The sequence below is a fragment of the Notothenia coriiceps genome, unplaced genomic scaffold (assembly GCF_000735185.1).
Source record: "Notothenia coriiceps isolate Sejong01 unplaced genomic scaffold, NC01 NC01_scaffold00024667, whole genome shotgun sequence".
NCBI lineage: Eukaryota > Metazoa > Chordata > Actinopteri > Perciformes > Nototheniidae > Notothenia > Notothenia coriiceps.
Genome location: NW_011357368.1, coordinates 8,831,419 through 8,838,945, shown reverse-complemented (window position 1 = coordinate 8,838,945; position 7,527 = coordinate 8,831,419). Strand labels below are relative to the sequence as shown.

General features: G+C 41.6%; 1 protein-coding gene across 1 annotated transcript in view; it reads left to right on the top strand.

Moving 5' to 3' along the window:
• The window catches only part of scrib (scribble planar cell polarity protein), a 93,142-nt gene that overhangs the window by 36,260 nt on the left and 49,355 nt on the right, over positions 1–7,527 (top strand). The window lies entirely within an intron of this gene.

Sequence of the window (7,527 nt, the reverse complement as noted above, 5' to 3'; positions counted from 1 at the left end):
CGCCGGGACGTTCTTACTAGAAACCTTACGTCCGAACGTCATAATGTGCTAGGTCTTATTTGTGGGTCCTCTGTTCGTCCAGTCAAATTCTACAAATGCTAAGTAAGGTAAGTGTTTTTATGTGTCAGTGTTCTGCAACAGTGTAATCGTGATTATGTTTATTTGTTTGATTTGCGTCTCATGGACATCTTATTTGCGATGTGTTGTAAAGTTGAACGATCGAGTGGCGATTGTTCAAATCCGTAGTAAGTAACGAGATGTCAAACGTATATTAGGGTAAGTTTCACGTTGATTCATATGGTGTCTGTTTATACCTTAACAGCATGCTGTACGTATTTCATGGGATCCATAAAACAATTCGTACTAAATAAAAAAAAACAGATCTTCTTTGGTGAACACGAGGTATCAATGGCCGGAAACATATGATACCTTATAGAAAGAGAACGTATCGTAAAAATAAACCTGTGTGTCCGATATGTTATTAGGCGACGAGATCAACAGGGAGCCTTTCCCCGTCGTGTCTCTGGAAATAAAATATTAACTAACTGATGACATCATATTATCACCAGAATAAAAATAAACAAACATATACATGTACATCGCCCTTGACGTCCTGCCGTTCGTCATCTTTTTACAGGAAGTCCTCTGTTCTTTCATATAGCCATAAGCATGTTTAGTTCACCCTTAGGATACTTCTTCTACCATCAAAACTTAAAGTAACCCAAACCCTCACAAAACCCTCTTTGCGCGAATACGTAGACCCGAGTGAAATCTCATGACTTGTGAATCGCTCGGGGAGTCCCGTTACTGCCTCAGACTAACAACTAGACATAACAGCAAAGCACGAACTCAAGAAATTATCAGCAACAGTCAGACACGATCCAATAAGAGACCGATCGAATAGGAGTCCCCATTCCCGACACCTCCCGTCCACACCCGCTCTCCTCTCCTTTTCCGCTGCTCTCCACACTGTGAAATCACACTTTGCCCAATTCCCTCGCCTCTCGCTCCTCGCTCTCTTCTACACCTTTTTTCTTGCCGCGCCCGTCCTCGCAACCTCACTGCCGCCCCTCTATCCCTGTCTCGCTCCGCAGACACGCTCCCTCTTTGTTCAGACCCCTAAATAAATTTATTTCGTAGAGATATATACAGAACATGTCTCTGAAGTGTTTGGCTCCAAACACCAAACAGATCATTGCAGCATTACCCATAATCCCCTCTGTTTCAGCCCCATTTCAAAAGTGCTGATTCTCTGTCTGTTACTTCAGATGAAAATAAGGAGCCCCTCCCCACGCCCCTCTGAGAGACATTTGGTTACAAAGAACTCAATGGTGCTCTAGGAGGAGATTCAGGTGATAAGGGGGGGGAGGTTACCTTGGTTGCTGATTAGCTAATGGTTACACAAGACAAAATATCGTTATGACATCATAAAGTGGCCAAAATCTGATCAGCTCATTTTCAGACAGGTTTTTATAGAAATGGATCAAAAAGAGAGAGAATCTTTGTTCCTGAAACTTTCAGAGTCTCTTTCCACAGAGGGGACACATGTTGATGTAGAAGAGACATGAGGAAGAGGGGACACATGTTGATGTAGAAGAGACATGAAGTAGAGGGGACACATGTTGATGTAGAAGAGACATGAAGAGAGGGGACACATGTTGATGTAGAAGAGACATGAGGAAGAGGGGACACATGTTGATGTAGAAGAGACATGAGGAAGAGGGGACACATGTTGATGTAGAAGAGACATGAAGTAGAGGGGACACATGTTGATGTAGAAGAGACATGAAGTAGAGGGGACACATGTTGATGTAGAAGAGACATGAAGAAGAGGGGACACATGTTGATGTAGAAGAGACATGAAGAAGAGGGGACACATGTTGATGTAGAAGAGACATGAAGAAGAGGGGACACATGTTGATGTATAAGAGAGATGAACAAGTGGATTTTGCATAATAGGTGACCTTTAATGTTCAAAAAGCTCTTTATTCTTCTCATACTGTCTGTGCTGCAGCACCTCTTTTCACCCTCTGTCTGAAACCAGAGCCCAGTCTGCTCTGATTGGCCAGCTGGCCGGCTTTGTTGTGATTGGTCAACCGCTTAGAGATGTCCCGCCCCTTATCAGGTAAAATGTGCTTGAGCACTAGCCAATAGAAGCACAACTGTTACATAGTGATGTCACTATGTGGCGGAAGTAAACAAAGGAATCCAATAGAGGCGTATTAGAGACTTTAGCCTTTGCAGACCATTTACATGCGCAAAACCTGTATAACACATTACAGGAAAAAGAAAACCCCAAAACGCATAATTGGGTTTCTTTTGCATTTAGTACCGACTACCTGACTTTCACACCAATAGCTGGGCATAAGTTCCCAGCTTGAGTTGGTAAGAAAGTAAGAAATATGTTCACATTTTCTCTACATATACTGTATCATGCCCTACTGCTCTTTGCCAGTGAGGCCGTTTGGAACAACCACCTATTTTGCAAAGTTCACTTGTTCTTGTATTTTCTACATCAACACGTGTCCCCTCTGTGGAAAGAGATTCTGAAAATGTCAAGAAAAAATATTCTCTCTCTTTTTGTCCTGATCCATTTATAATAAAACCTGTCTGGAAATGAGCTGATCAGATTTGGGACGCCACACAGCAGCAACTCGTTAGCATTTAGCACTTTTGGGCTGAAACAGAGGGGATTATGGGATGCTGCAATGATCTGTTTGGTGTTTGGAGCCAAACACTTCAGAGACATGTTTTGTACAGTATATATCTGAGAGCTATAATATATTTTAGAAAAACAGTATAATACGGGACCTTTAAACAAATTGGATTCCCGACATGGCGCCCAGACAGTGAAACTCATAGCATTGTGTTGTCACGTTGTTTCAACCTGTATTTGTGTAACCCTTCTACTTTTAAAGCAGCTATTCATGCTCTGTGTTACAAACAGGTTGCTATTGTGGCGCTGCTCTCTCCAGTCGATGGTATCAGAGGTGATAGCAGTCAGTAAGGCCTCTACCGAACCATTGTGCTGTTTATTCCCTTCATTCAATGCAGATTTGATGTGGAAAGTAATTATAGACACATATCAAGAGTTCACTAATGTGAGTCATGATCTAATTCTGTCTGTACTACTTTAAATGACCGCCTTTTCCATCTGTCGACGCTGCAGAACCAGGTTATGGTTTGTGGCGTGTCGCCTCACAGCACACAAACATGTTTGCGTATAACCCCTTAACATAACACACCTTTATATCTTATTGTATGGGATGATTTTAACTTTTATGTTAAGAAAATGTATAAAGAAAGCATAATCAGACAGTATGAAGTTGACTTTTGATTGTGTTCTGGTTTTATGTTTCAGTATTTGAAAGCAACTGTGACTGAAAGAATATTGCTTTTATTTTACTTTTTTATGGTTATTTCATTTTTTGTTGTTATATTTTTAAGAAGGGGCAGGTCAAATAAAATATGTTCTTCTCCCTGCTCCTTTCCACCATGCGCTATAAAAAAAAAAAGAACCAGTATAAGTTTACATGTTTTGTAAAGTGTACACGTTTTCTTTTAAAATAACTGCCATGGGTGGAATAAACAAAGAAAAAAGTTTAAGAAAAATTGCAGTTGTGGAAGAAGTAATCAGATCCTATCCAAAACCTTGAATTAAAAGAGTGTTAATATTATCAACTTAATGCGGGCTTGAATTAAGAATTAAAAAGTATTTTTGTAAAGTGAAATCTCCCTGCCGTTCTACAATTGCATTCAACGTTTTTGGATTTATATTCCTGAGGCATTAATGTGTATGTTTCCTTTTACCACTGCAGATGGCTGTGGTAATATATAATAGTGTTGGGTAGTTTAATCTGCAGCTGTCAGACAAATGCAGATGTACTGGACTAAGAATTGTTAGTCAGAATTGTACAATACTTGAGAACATTTTATTTTACCATTACATGTTACTTGTTAGACGCTTTTATCCAAAGCAATTTACATACTCAATAATGTGGGCAAACCCTACAGGAGCCATTTGGGGTGAAGTGTCTCAGGGACACAATGACATGCTGACTGTAATGGGGTTTGAACCTGTGACCCCCTGATCGGAACACCAACGCACAACCCACTGCGCCATACGTTTACCACTTGACAATTGTATGATTCTTGAGTCCTTTAGATCTTTCTAAAACCTACTGGGGAAAAGAAAAGGAAGAAAGGACGTTATAAATACCCTGTGATTAGGTAAAACTGTTTTCTTTTTGTTAATTCATGCAAAGCTGTCAGGTACACTGTAGCGTGTGCGTGTCAGGAACAAAAGGGAGAGGTGAGGTGAGGTGGAAAAAAGTTTCACGGTTGCTGAGAATCTGAAGAAATGCTCGGCATAAATTGAAAAATATAAGCTAACGATTAAAAGTCCCCCAAGCAGTTTGCTAAGTGTAGCTTTGGAAATGCTTTTGAGGGGAAACCACGCAACCAGCTCGTTTCAGGTGGTTATTGTGTATCATTTCAACATGCCTATATATCTTTGGCCTTTGTTTCTGAATGTGTAATTCCATAATCAGTGAAAATCAATACATTACATCTACCAGGGGATTGCCGGATTGGTCACGTGAGCAGAAAGAGGAAAACAGCAGTTTCCAACTTGTTCACACTTTCTCTGTTAAACAATTCATTCAATAGCCACTGCCTGAAAACCTGCTTACGTGGTTCTTATCTTGTTTTAACAGCACCGACGAGATGCACAATACATTTATTTTCCCTCCAATTAACACGGTGAATAATACGCAGGTCCGATAAGGGCTTTTTGTTCCAAACAGTGTTTGTGAAACCGGGGAAATGTGGAGGTATTTTTCATTGTGAGCTTGTTGGCACTGGAGATCTGATGAACACGTCGGCCAAAGCTGCTGCAGAAGTGACGGGGGTCAGTGGGGGAGGTAGAGGAGGAGGAAGAGGAATGTTTCATCCATATCTCAGACGCTAAATGCTGACTCTTGCAGGTAATAGCTTTATAGAAATACTTTGACTATTACTCTATGAAGATGAATAATAATGACCTGTACAGAGCGCTGCAGTGATGACTTATTTTCCGACCATGAAGGGCTCCATTGATAAAAAATTATTGCAGAAAATAAACTCTTTGGCCAAAACTTTTGTTCAGCAGGATCATCTCCCCATATTAACACCACTGTGTGAATTGTGCAGCGTGAATTCAACCACCACAAGTAAAAAAGTACATCACGGTAGGTAGGCCTCCATCAACACAGCTAAGCTAAAGGCGGCTAATGCTCGGTGTGATGACGTTTGGTAGTTTATTAAAGTGCTTGTTAGCAACCGCCTTTTTTTTTACACTTAGAAGCTTCTGACATTCATGAGTGGGGTATCTACTGGCATATTTGATGTCGTAGAACAAAACGTGAAAATCTTTCATCTTGTGTTAACCGCAGATTCAGGCGTCTTACGAAAACACGTAAAACAAATCTGCTTACTTCAAGATGAGGGAAGGGAACCGGGAGTTGTTAAATGCTGACTCATCTCCAGGTTTCAGGAATCCTTTGAGTGGTTCCTGCACCACTCCAATGGGATTAACATTCAGCATAAGTAGCTCAGTCTTTAGGGGCTTGGCTTCGTACGAGCACCAGTTAAAGTCCCTACATGGACACAATAAAAAACGTGGGTAACACTTTATGGTAAGGGTACATGAATCATCATGAATTCATGCAAAAAAAACGTCATGACCTATCAGTAATGTACAAGGATTAATGGTATCTCATGCATGACTTAATGCAGGAACAATACCTTAATTAATGCATCAACTAAGGCAGTGGTTCCCAACATATAATTGTAAAGCAATACATGATTGTCACTAAAAGCCTTGTCTCTACATTACAATAAAATAAAAAAAAAAATTGATTAATTCATTCTAATAAAGATTGAAGTTAGTAGCTATTAAAGGCATAAAAAGACAGAAATGTATAATTCTGTCTTTAATAGAAATGTTTCTTCTGCCCGTAAAGTGTCCAAACCTGGCTTTTCTGGAGAAGCGCATTTTTAAAACATAGTCATTGTCCATGCTGGTTTCAGTTGGATTATTTGTCACAGTTGCTCCGATCAGATCGGTTTCCTCTATTTTGTATATTATTTACGATTTTTGAATCCACATAAACACATCGGAAAAATCCGGCTTACTTTGAGCATGTGTTTTAAACAGTTNAAAACATTTATTCAGCACTTTTGAATGCATACAGTACATTAATTCCAAGTCAAGTGCATTCAGAACAAAGCCAAGGTGCTTTAAAATAAACATCTAGGCCAGTAGGCCTACAACAAAATAGTGTAAATAAAGACTGTAACAGCCAGGCCTTCAACAACAACAAATGCACCTATAGGTTTGGTAAGCTAACGTGTTGTTGTGATGACGTAATCAAAACGCGGCGACAAGCACGGCGCGCGACCATGCTCGCGGCTGGCTCACAGCCAACATGTCTGCCGCTTGGAGATATTTCAAAATATCAGAGAAAGAGGCGCGGATTGCGATTTGTAAAACGTGTTCAGCTGACATTTCTCGAGGGGGTGTAACTGCAAAGACTTTCACCACTTCGGGATTACTCCACCACTTGAAATCAAAACACCCGGACAAATATGCGGAGTATGATCAACGTAACCCTNTTGATGTGAGTTTGATTTGACTGTCTGGTATATCACATACCTGATGTGAGAGTTAATAGCCTACATGGATTGTTTGTTATCGTAGGGACTCGCCAATGAGCCCTCATGAACCCGGATCCTGTGGGTTCAGCTGGCTGTCTCAATTGTACTGAACGAGAGGGCAATCGCTCAAATTAATAAGATGCGCCGCACGCGGGCCGGGAAGCGGATGTGGTATTTTATCTCTCCCAGCGGGCAGCAATAAGTCGTAACTTTCAAACTCGCCCACACCGTCTTGGTTGCGCGGAGCGCAGGCGCGAGCATTCTCCGTGAGCGGAGCGAGCGGCAACTATGCAACTATCTCCTACTGTCAGGTAGTGGGGAACCGCAGTAGACAAAATGCGCTCGCTATTAGCAACACGTCATGTTATGTGAAAAGGTGGCGTCAATGATGACTCACGCTGCGGAAATAGTAAACAACAAACAGAGAGGGTGTACATAACACTTTCAGTGTGTGTGGTGTGGTGAGTGTGGTGTGTGTGTGGTGCTGGGGTGTGTGTGTGTGTGTGTGTGTGTTGAGTGTGTGTGTGTTGTGGTGTGTGTGTGTGTGATGTGTAGTGTGGATGTTGATAGTCGTGGTGTAGTGTGTGTGTAGTGTGTGTGTGTGGTGTGGTCGTGTGTCAGTGAGTAGCCAATGGCACTATGAAGTTTGGGGTAAGCCGTAGCGTAGTGTGAGTGGACGTAATTTCAAAACGCGGCGACAACAAGCACGGGGCGCGCGGACCATGCTCGGCGGGTCTGGTCACAGGACCCAACCGATGTCTTGCGCTTGGCGGTATTTCAAGCAAGTATCAGAAATGAAGAGGGCGGTGTGTTGGGGGCGGGATTGCATTG